Genomic DNA, 11,732 nt, shown 5'->3' on the forward strand with positions numbered 1-11,732 from the left:
TACATTTAGTATTTATTTTAAGGCATTTATATACCACTCGGTCGTCTGGTATTTCTAAGCGCTGTGCCTAAAAATGAGCCATGCAGAGAATAAAGTAAAAAAATAATCATAAAAGCCCAATAGACACCTGCTAGAATAAGGAAGTATTTGTTATGCAGCTGAAGTTTAGCATGGGGTGGAGCTGTCATGTGAAAGGGAGTTCCACAGGCTTGGGCCAATGAGACCAACTGCAGATCTTCTAGTAGTTACATCTCAGCCATGGGTGACTATCAGCAGAGACTCCTCCCAAGATCTCAGTGATCGGGTAGGGATACAAGGGATCAGGCAGTTGTCAGACCAAAGGCCAGGGGGAAATGTGTGAATATTATGACCCTGGGACTTTTCTGGAACCTAGGGCTGGCACTCAGCTTCCCATCTCTCAAAGGGACAAAATTTGTTGCCAGTTGGAACAAAACCTCAGCAAAGGTGAGAACCAGCGTCTACCTCACTCTACCCCACGGCAGAGCCGGCCCTGGGCAACCCACCCTGAATTTCAGTTGCGACTGAAACCAGCAGAGGTGACACAGAGACGAAACCATTCGCTCTGCGGGCTCCGAAGACTGTCTTTGAAATACATGCCCGCTCTTATGTAAGCAGATTTAACAGGTCGCTGGAGATTGCATCACCGCAACCCTTTTGTGGGAACATACCTGGGGAAATAAAATAAACACCAGCGCACAGCTATTTTTAAAAAGTACATGCCGTATTCAGATGTCACAAAAATGACGTATGACAAGCCCAAACCTGTCCTGAGTTGCGCTTAGGGACTGCCAATCGTCTTTTTTTCTTTTCTATTTTGAGCAAGGTGCAAATAGATTAGCAAAAGACAGAGTCTTCCTCCGCCTCCTGGGAAAACCAGAAAAACTCACCTCTCTATTAAACAGCAACAATTGCTCATGGATCTGAGCTTCATCAATACAGGGTGGGGAGCAAGTTTCTAGCCCTCATTGTGGCAGGAAAACACTTGACGCCAGTGAAGGGCAGGTACAACTCCCAAAAGCCTCAGCAAGCATGGGCAAAGGGTGGAATATAGTGAGGGACGTGGACGAGAATCTGTAGAAAGTAGTCTTCTGTACAAGGTATAGCTGTCAACTTACAGATTTGAAAATAAGGGACCAGCAGCCTCGAGAATAAGGGATCAGCAGCCAAAATAAGGGATCAACAGTTACTTTGATGAAATACATATTTTGTTGCGTGCAAATGGCTTTAGATACCTATTAGGTCTATAAATTACCATATAGCACATATTCAACACAAAAAAACAGCAACAATTTGTTGTTGACAAAGGACTGCTGGACATAGAAAGGGCCCCATTACCTTCAGTAGCTTATTTAAGGGACATCATCAATAAGGGTCAGCAGCAGGACATGGCGCTGGGATAAGGGACTGTGCCGCCAAATAAGGGACGCTTGACAGCTATGGTACGAGGGCAACATTTACAAAATTCACAAAGTGTGTTGTTCCACAAACTTTTGCCTCTGGCCCCTGGGAGGTTGCTCAGAAAAGAATGCGGCCCTCAGCCTGCAAAAGTCTCCCTGCTCTTTTCTTGGCTGAGTCATGCACTGAAGAAGCCCCTGGGACATCCCGGATCTTGCTGGACGAATGACATCCGCCTGAGACTTTGGCCCTGAGATAACAGAATTCTCATGTTTGACTCCCCATAAACTTAATCATCAGACCAGCCTCAAAGTCCTACACATAAAAAAGAGGGCAAAGTCTCTAGCAATAACGTTTCTAGGAGATAAGAGGAGACCTTCGACCGCGGAGATATCCTGCGGGAATCTGCACCCTGCCTTGGGCGGGGAGGGACCCAAACTCCACACAGAAACCACACTGCGATGGAGCAGATTGCAGGAAGTCAGGATAAACCTAGCTCAACCTTCCCCAACATGGTGCCCATGAGACATTTTGCACCACGACTCTTATGTGGGGCTACCCTAGACCCTGGGCCAGAGTCTCCAGCTGGTACAAAGCTCTGTGGCTAGAATATCTCCAGCGCATAACTCCAGTGTTCTAAAGCCCCCACTGGTTGCCCCTACGTGACCGAGCCGGGTTCAAGTCCTTGTTGTAATTTACAAGGCCCTTAACAGCCTGAGTCCAGGATACCCCAAAGACTGCCTGAGCCCTTAAATCCCTGCCCCATCCCTGAGGTTTTTTGGGAGTTAATGTTATTACTCAGGCACACGGTTCTGATCACCCATAGATTGTAGAATTGGAAGGGGCAGCAAGGGTAAACCAGCCCAACCCATAGCTGTCAACCTTCCCTTTTTTGCGGGAAATTCCCTTATTCCAGCACCATTTCCTGCTGCTTCCCGCTGCTATCTCAGATTGTTAGATATCCCGTAGACTGTTCCCGGGACAGGTGAGGCTGCTGATCCCTTATTTTTGAGGCTGCTGATTCCTTATTTTCAAATCTGAAAGTTGACAGCTATAGCCCAACCCCTTGCAATGTAGGAATCTTTTGCCCAGTCTCATGCTCTACCGACTGAGCTATCCCGAAAGTCATCTGTTTTGTGGGCCCAGTTTTAAGAAACTCCCTGCCAGTTGTGGCATCTGGCATGCCCACTTTCCCTGTTGCCCATGGTATTTCCCCCCCTTGTCCTGCGGGGCTTACAATTGTAAAACTGAAAGTAGGGAGAGGACTCAGAGCTGACTGGAGATCGGGTGAAGGCTGAGCTAATTTTCCCTATCTCTTAACTCGAAAACAATGGAGCGATTCAAACATTCTTTGAATATTTTGGGGGGAATCACAAGAACAGTGGAAGCTGAGGTGCACCGCTGCAAATCTCTTCGGGGAACGGCTGTGACTTCTAAAATCTTTTAAACTCTTGCTCTCTGGCATATAGCTGGTGTCTTCACTATATGGCTTTGGGTGAACGCTGAAGACCAGGGGTCAGCAAACTTTTTCAGCAGGGTCCACTGTCCCTCAAACCTTGTGGTGGGCCGGACTATATTTTTTTTGGGGGGGGTGAACGAATTCCTATGCCCCACAAATAACCCAGAGATGCATTTTCAATAAAAGAACATATTTTTCTCATGTAAAAACACCAGGCAGGCCCCACAAATAATCCAGAGATGCATTTTAAATAAAAGGATGCATTCTGCTCATGTAAAAACACGCTGATTCCCGGACCGTCTGCAGGCCGGATTTAGAAGGTGATTGGGCTGGATCCGGCCCCCCGGGCCTTCGTTTGCCTACCCATGCTGAAGACACATGCTGAAGGCACACACCTTTGATACCTGAGCTGTGTTGTTCCAGAACCCTCCCTATTCCTGCGAATGTAACATTTTTTACTTGTGATCTTTGGGTGAAGGGTGGTAATAAATGTAATAATCGTCATCATCATATCCAGAGCACAGCCCAAGAATCTCCTGACTCAGGCTGAGTGGGCAGAAACAGGAGTGGCTGTACTTTGCTACCTTGAAGGGTGGGTTTAACCTTGAACGCAGAGCAACACCTGATTGCAGAAAACACTGACCTGGTGCTTTGGGCCAGCCTCATTTGACGCAGTCCTTGACATGCCCCCTTCCTTCGCCACAGGGTCAAATTCTCTCCCTGGGTAACCTCCTCTGGTATAGGCGGGGCCAGAGGCAAAAGTAGGCGGGGCCAATCAGGTGAGTCTTACCTTTGTAAGGACAAGCAAGAGGCACAATCACAGGTCAAGGACACGTTTTAAGTTAAGTTTTTTTTAAAAAAAATATTTTCATCCAAAATTTGGGTCATTCCATACTGACATAACATGCCGTTTTGGGAAGAAGAAAAAGAACCTGCTACCTGGTAATGAAACTAAATCATCTTTAAAATGATAACAGAGCATGTTAACTCTGAAATGAAAAATGAATCTGTAGGCTGACGTTTTCATGGAATTACCCAGTTCTGTAATGTACCATATTTTTCCGTGTATTAGAGGTTTTTTGACTCAAAAATAGTGTCGAAAAACTGGGGTTGTCCAATACACGGATAGTGGCATGGCGGGGGGAGAGAAGCGGCGCCCCCACCAGCCAGCCGGTTGGCAGGAGCGCAACTTCCCCCGATGCTGCTGTGCGCGGGAAATGATCTAGGGAGTGTTTCCTGCCCGCAGGTGGAGCGGGGGGGGGGGAAAGCTCAAAAACTTTGGGCCGTCTCCCCTCATTTTCTTAAAACCGAGTTCCCAATTTTTTTGGGGGGGGGGTCTTATACATGGGGGCATCTTATAGATGGGAAAGTACTGTGTGTGTGTGTGTGTGTGTGTGTATGGGAAATAGAAAGGAAAACAAGGAAGTGAAAATGAAACACACTCGCGACATATCTGGCCTTCGAAGAACCTGAAGTTTCCCAAACATGACAGTGTGGCATAGTGGTTAGCGCACTTGACTAATACAGTGGACGCTCGGGTTGTGAACATGATCCGTGCGGGATGCACGTTCGCAACCCTCAGCGGCGCTTTTGTGCACGCATGGGTTGCAATTCAGCGCTTCTGCACATGCGCAAAGTGCGATTTAGCGCTTCTGCATATGTGCGACTGCCGAAACCTGGAAGTAACCCGTTCCGGTACTTCCGGTTTCGGCGGGTGCGTAACCCGAAAAACCTCAACCTGAAGCGGCTGTAACCCGAGGTATGACTGTACCTGGGAGACCAGGGTTCAAATTCCCACTGGTCATGAAGCTCCCTGAGTGACCTTGGGCCAGTCACCACCATGCAGCCTGACCTACCTCACAGGTTAGGATCTCTCTGTCTCGAATCTTCCACCATTCGGCTTCATTGAACGGCCATAAGAGAGGGACGCCCACTTTCTTCACCCCCTTCATTATTTTATAAACTTCCATCATGCTCTTCTTACTCGCCTTTTCTCCAAACTGTTAAGTCTCAAATGCTGCAACCTTCCTTCGTAGGGGAGTCGTTCCCTCCCCTTGATCGTTTCGGCCACTCTTTTCTGAACCTTTTCCATATCCTTTTTGAGGCGAGGTGCCCAAAACCCTCCACAGTATTCCAAATGCGCCTCTCCCCCACTTTTTTAGACAGACAGCAACATTTGCGTAAACTGCTTCACGTATTTGCTTCAGGTATTTGCCTCCATTTGCCTTTCTGAGATATTTACTTGCAATTTCTCCCCCCCCCCCCATCTATTAAAAATTAACCCAATAGGATTTTTGAACCCAATTGGTTTGTTTTGGCTTTTTATATGCAGTATTATTCTATAAAGATGGGCTTGAGGTTTTCCAGGAGTGTCAAGTTACTGTATTTTTCGCTCTATAGGACGCACTTTTTCCCCTTCAAAAATGAAGGGGAAATGTGTGTGCGTCCTATGGTGCGAAAAATACAGTATTTTTCTGCTGAAGAAATAATATACTGTGCATTTCTCCTAGACCTGCTCCTTGCTTTTGCGGGAGGTGGGGGGATTCCCCCATCTCCCACAAAAGCCCACAGGAGGGAGAAGGGACGGACCCGGCCAGTCAGTCCCTTCTCCCTCCTTAGGGAAAAGCCCCCAAGAGCGGCTCACTCTTTAAAGGCTGCACGGCTCCTGCGGGCTTTTCTAGGAGGTGGGGGAATTCCCCCACCTCGTAGAAAAGCCCGCAGAAGTTGTGCAGCCTTTAAAGAGCATGCGGCTTTTGCGGGAGGTGGGGGAATTCCCCCATCTCCCACAAAAGCCCACAGGAGCCACGCACCCTTTAAAAGAGTGCACAGCTCCTGCGGGCTTTTTGACCAAGCCTGTGGGGCTGGCGCTGCTTTCCCCAACCACCAGCCTCAAAGACCAGACTCTCCTGGCTTCAGCGAAAGCAACGCGAAGCCTCCGGAGCATAGGCTTCGGAGGATTCGCGTTGCTATCTCTGAAGCCAGGGAGCCTGCATTCGCCCCATAGGACGCACACACATTTCCCCTTAATTTTTGGAGGGGAAAAAGTGCGTCCCATAGAGCAAAAAATACAGTATATGAAATAGAGGAATATACGTTAGATGAAATGCATGACGTAATCGAGGAATATGAATTCGGTGATAAGTTTGGTAGTATGCAGTATTGGGACGCGGGTGGCGCTGTGGGTTAAAGCCTCAGTGCCTAGGGCTTGCCGATCGAAAGGTCGGCGGTTCAAATCCCCGCGGCGGGGTGCGCTCCCGTCTTTCGGTCCCAGCGCCTGCCAACCTAGCAGTTCGAAAGCACTCCCGGGTGCAAGTAGATAAATAGGGACCGCTTACTAGCGGGAAGGTAAACGGCGTTTCCGTGTGCGGCTCTGGCTTGCCAGAGCAGCGATGTCACGCTGGCCACGTGACCCGGAAGTGTCTTCGGACAGCGCTGGCCCTTGGCCTCTTTGAGTGAGATGGGCGCACAATCCTAGAGTCTGTCAAGACTGGCCCGTACGGGCAGGGGTACCTTTATGCAGTATATAAAAGGGATGACTATAGGAAGTTACGAAAATCTAATAAAAACCTTAATACTATTAAGTTATTTTTCTGCTTAATCTGAGAGTTGACTCAAGTGTTGCTTTTTGCGCTGTGATTTACGGACAAGAGCCTGGAGCCAAAAGCGCCTGACTTTGGACAATGCATTGCAATCAAGTTATTTTGGGATTAGGAGTCAGCAAATCAGAGAAAGAAGTTTCCTTTTCCTGGGACAATAAAGAGGGAACTTGCAACCAGCGCCTTTCCTGTCCCCTGGCTGGCTGCCTCCCAATGCCAAAAGCAGAATCTTTCAGAATTCGAAGGCTCCCGAGATCTGATCTTGTGGTAGAAACAGACGGCGCGATTCACAGAACAGAGGAAGCTGGCTTTACCATTGCTCCATCTGACTCAGTGCTGTCTGCACTGGCTGGCAGCAGCAGCTCTCTGGGGGCTTCAAGCAGGGAGTCTCTCCCAGCCCTACCAGGAAATGCCAGTGGGGACTGAAACAGGGACTTTCTGCAGGCAGAGCCTGTACTCTGCACCAAGTTAGGGCGCTTCCAATAAAACAAAAGCAAATGCCCACATCCCCATGGCTCTGATATAAAGGGCTGGTTCCAAGAGGAACCCAGTAAGCTGCCTTGTAGTGAGCCAGACCCTTGGTGCAACTGACTCAGTGCTGTGTACACTGGCTGGCAGCATCTCGCCAAGGTTTCACATTGCAGTCCCCCTCGTCCCTAGCTGTAGAGGCCAGAGATTGAAGGTGGACGCTTCTGTGTGGAGAGTGCTGTCCCTTAAAAATACTCTGGGCCTCATGATTCTCAGCATGGAACGATTAGACGGAATCATGGAGGAGGAGGTGGCTATCAAAGGCTAGGAGCTAATAATAATAATAATAATAATAATAATAATTATACTCCACCCATCTGACTGGCCATGTTCTGCCTCTATTCTCGTTTCCCCTCACCTATGGTAGACAACTTCTGAGTTTTCTCCTTTGGAGACTGCGCTGGAATTATTCAAAATTTGACGAAACCTGACCCATGGGGCTTTCCGGGTCGATTTGGGTTCCTTTTTTACTGTGCTGCTTGTTTTTGGTAGAGCTATATTAGGATTAACCAAACCATTTTAAAATTATTGTTTTCATGACGCGATGGCTATAAAAACACCCAGCAACTAATTTTGCTGTAAGCAGCTTTGTGAGGGTTCTGCAGTGGAAGAGCAACGTCATTCAAATAAACACTTTCACCACAGATTTAACCCTCACAGACGGAAATTGACATACGCCGTTTTTAGGGTGAATTTTTCAAGCCCCGAGTGGAATTCCTCTGCAACCTGAGGCAGCCCAAAGAAAGCCACGTGGCAGGACCTTTTTGGTGGCTGCTCCCTCCTTGCGGAACACCCTCCCTCTTTATTGACTTTCGGGAATAACTTAAAAACATTCCTGCTCACTTCAGGCCTTTTGATGGCAACCTTGGAATTATTAGCTGCGAAGGTGACTGTTTTTAAATGTTTTTTTGATGGCGTTAATGTTTCAAACTTTTATTTTTTAAATGTATTGTTTTACCAGCTTTACCTCCCGGGTCAACTTTGGGAGGAAGAGCAGGCAAGCTGTTTAACGCAGGGCGGAGGCACTATACACAGTGGTTTAGCAAGCTGCTGTGAAGCTCCTCCCCCTTTAAAAGGGGGTGGAGCTTGGGGCATAGTGGGAGGGGCTTGGGTGAGCTGCGGGTGGACTGGCGAGGGATGGATGAGGTGTAAAGGAGATGGGAGCTGGTCAGATGTGGGCGAAGGGCAAAACAGGAGGAAAGGTTGGCAGCCCCTACTTACTCATAACTGCATCATGCCAGCAGAACCAAAGAAGAATGTTGCATCGAAGAAGAGCGCTTTCGTCCGTTTCCCTGGACCAGTTTCTGCTTGGGAACTCACATGGGACTTTGGTTGTTGTTTCGTTTCACAGCATGACGATACTGAATGGAAACTGCAAGTGGCAGCTTGGGAATTTTGGGGACACGCTTTGCTACCCCAAGCCAAATTCAAACGTGTCTCCACATCCGGGGTTCAACAAAAATCTAATTTACTTTCAACTGATTCCATCAGGCTCTGCTTTCGCCGACCAGCCTAGAAGCAGCCATTCCGTCAGGCGACAGGAGGAGAGAAAAGGGACCGTGGGGCTTCCTTATCGGCTCAGCTGAGAGATCAGCAAGTTCCAGCTTTTTCCTCTCCTTCAAGCTTGCTCCACTCCAGCCAGTTGTCACGAGAACCTTGCAGTGAAGAACTGGTGCCCAATTTTGCTTTGCTCTCCCCCTCCTATTTCCCCATCACTTTTTCCTTTTGTGCTGCATCTTTTAGATAGCGCAAGGATTATTATCACAGAGATTGCTTTGCCAGCCAGCTCTTTTGGGGGCTTGCAATTTTCGTTTTTTAACTGTGCTTTTCATTTGGCAATACATTTATATGAAAGCAGAGTTTATATATACAGTGGTGCCCCGCAAGACGAATGCCTCGCAAGACGGAAAACCCGCAAGACGAAAATTTTCGGGGGGGTTTTCCGCTCCAAAACCCCTTTTTCTGAATCGCTAAGCTGCTAAAAGCATTTTAGCAGCAAAACCGCTAATCCCCCAAGCCTTAAAAAGCCGTTTTTAGCCCTTAAAATGTCAATAGCGCTAATAACGCTACTCCGTCAATGGGCTTGCTTCGCAAGACGAAAAAACCGCAAGACGAAAAGACTCGCGGAACGGATTCTTTTCGTCTTGCAAGGCACCACTGTACTGAAATAAGAAATAAATAAATCGGAATGTCGGGTGGTACAATTTTTCCCCACCCACACAGCGTTGGGTCTACTTTATTTTTGCAGCGTTGATAGTGCTGTTGCTGCAACCCTCCTGAAATCAGACCAGTGGCCCGTTGGCTAAAGACTGATCCTTTTTGAAGGGGTCTCCTGTGGTTCAGATCCAGAACTTTACCAGCAAACCTTCGCTCCCTCCCCGCTGCAGTCTCCCCCTTTTGCACCAGGCAAGTGATGTTATCCCTTGCATGACACACTCCCAAGTTAATCATAGGGTGCAGGTATGCACCTGGGGAAAAAGAAAACAGCGATTATATCTTTGAAAGCAAACAGGAGAGGTTTATTTTTAAACACAGACGAAGGAAGGTTGCTCGCCCGGCCCAGTCACGCTGACTGCTATAAGTCCAGACCATTGGAAATAGGAACAAATATCAAGCCAAAAACTGCATAGGTTTCCTCCAACTTCCAGATCAGGACTGGGGACCTTTTTCATCTCGAGGGCCACATTTCCCTCTGGGAAGTTTTTTAGGGGCCGCGTGCCAGTGGTGGGCAGGGCCAGAGGGAAAAGTGGGCGGAGCAACAACTGCGAACATAATCTGTGTAGAGTAGCAAGGTTTCTACAGCCACTCACATATCCCCTTTTCCAACCACAGTTGGGAGTTCAGGGATGCATTCTGACCAGGCCAAAAGCACTCCAGGAGGGTGCAAAGCAGGCCTATTGAGGGGGTGTCCAGGGGCCAAACAGAAGCGCCTACAGAGCCACACTCGGCCTGAGGTTTCCCACTTCAGTTCTAGAAGCAACAGTTGGTCTTCGACGACTCTCTGTTGCACCACCAGCAAAACAGGCCAACGGAAAAAGATCCTGATTTATTTATTTCCAAGTGAAGAGCCTGACGGGGTGTATTTGTTTCGGCAGGGGGAGTAGGCAGACTTGAAGAAGCCTGAAGATGCTTCCAAACCGGGGCTTTCTCCTCAAATTGCAAATAAACAGGAAATTCTAAGGAGTTGGTTCCCATGGCTTGCTGGGCTTAACCCCCCCCCCCCGGGTCGCTGATCATTTCTTCCCACACTTCCCGGAGGCGAATGACCTAAACCTTTGAAAATGCAAGGCAAAACTCTGGCCTCTCCTTCCCTTATTTGGGAGCGATTCGCATTTATCCGGCTTCATCCGAAAGTCTCTTTCAGCCTCTGCTGACCCAAAGAAGAACTGCAGCAGCCCTCCCATCTGACCTTCTATCGGATCTTATTTTTAAACTGGTATTTTGGTGGGGAAAGGGGCCTTTGGACGGTTGGCCCGATTGTTACTGGCATGTCACAAGGGACTACATTTGTGGTCGTTTAGGATATTTTTAAAAAAAAGATTCGGTAGGTTTAGAATATAATCCATACTTTAGAATGGCTGGGGTGTGTGTGTCCTTAGCTTTTGCCTGATCCAGCTATGGGTCTCTTCTGCTGTACATATGGAACCTCCAGGTCCAGAGGCAGTCTATCTAAATCTCTAGGTTCTTAAAGAAATTTGGCCTTGGTGAGAAGAGGGCAAGTCTCCTTTGGCCTGATCCACCAAGGTTTCTTAGATCCTTCTTCTGTCCTCCCGATAGGGCTGGGAGAGACCGCCAGCCAAAACCCTGGAAGGCCACTGCTGCCAGTCAGCGTAGACCAGCTAGATGGACCAATGCCCCCAACTCAGTAGGAGGGAGCTGATAACTAATCCATTGCAATTGCAATCCGCAACTGCTTCCTATGTTCCTATCTTAAGTCAACAGCTTTCTTCAGAACATGAGGACTAGCGTTTTTAATTTTTAACTGCCCTGTGATCTTCGAAGAAAGGGTGGTGCAGAAATTTAAAAAGGAAATAAAAAGGTAAAGGTAAAGGGACCCCTGACCATTAGGTCCAGTCGTGACCGACTCTGGGGTTGCGGCGCTCATCTCGCTTTATTGGCCGAGGGAACCGGCATACAGCTTCCGGGTCATGTGGCCAGCAGGACTAAGCCGCTTCTGGCGAACCAGAGCAGCGCACGGAAACGCCGTTTACCTTCCTGCCAGAGTGGTACCTATTTATCTACTCGCACTTTGACGTGCTTTCGAACTGCTAGGTTGGCAGGACCAGGGACTGAGCAACGGAAGCTCACTCCGTCTCGGGGATTCGAACCGCCGACCTTCTGATCGGCAAGCCCAAGAGGCTCAGTGGTTTAACCCACAGCGCCACCCACGTCCCAAATAAAGAAATACTCCCCCTTTAAAGGAAGAGCTGTGGCTCAGGGACAAAGCAGAAGGTCCCAGTTCAATCTCCAGGTAGGGACCAGAGAGACTACCTGTCGGAAACTTAGCTGCCTAAAACTGTGAACTGTGAGCAGGGAAACCTAAGTAACTTAACAGAACGAAGTTTGGGATGCCATGGAAGCGAATGCTGCAGCCATCGCAGGAAAGAACCAGAAATCAAAAAGTCCACGTCGACACGAGCCGGACGGCATTTCAAAGTCCTTTTTAGGTACTTTTAAGAGAGCACAAACTTCAAACCTACGGGTCGAGACAAGGGTTACTTTATTTCTCTTTA

General features: G+C 48.3%; 1 long non-coding RNA gene across 1 annotated transcript in view; it reads right to left on the bottom strand.

Moving 5' to 3' along the window:
• Window positions 1–11,732, bottom strand: part of LOC310666296 — a 55,168-nt gene continuing 43,436 nt past the window's right edge. The window contains exon 2 of the long non-coding RNA XR_014505863.1: window positions 1–2,940. This is a non-coding gene — a long non-coding RNA (uncharacterized lncRNA). The remainder of the gene's footprint in view (window positions 2,941–11,732) is intronic.

Source organism: Podarcis tiliguerta, assembly GCF_965153285.1.
Source record: "Podarcis tiliguerta genome assembly, chromosome: 16".
In the NCBI taxonomy this organism is placed as follows: Eukaryota; Metazoa; Chordata; class Lepidosauria; order Squamata; family Lacertidae; genus Podarcis; species Podarcis tiliguerta.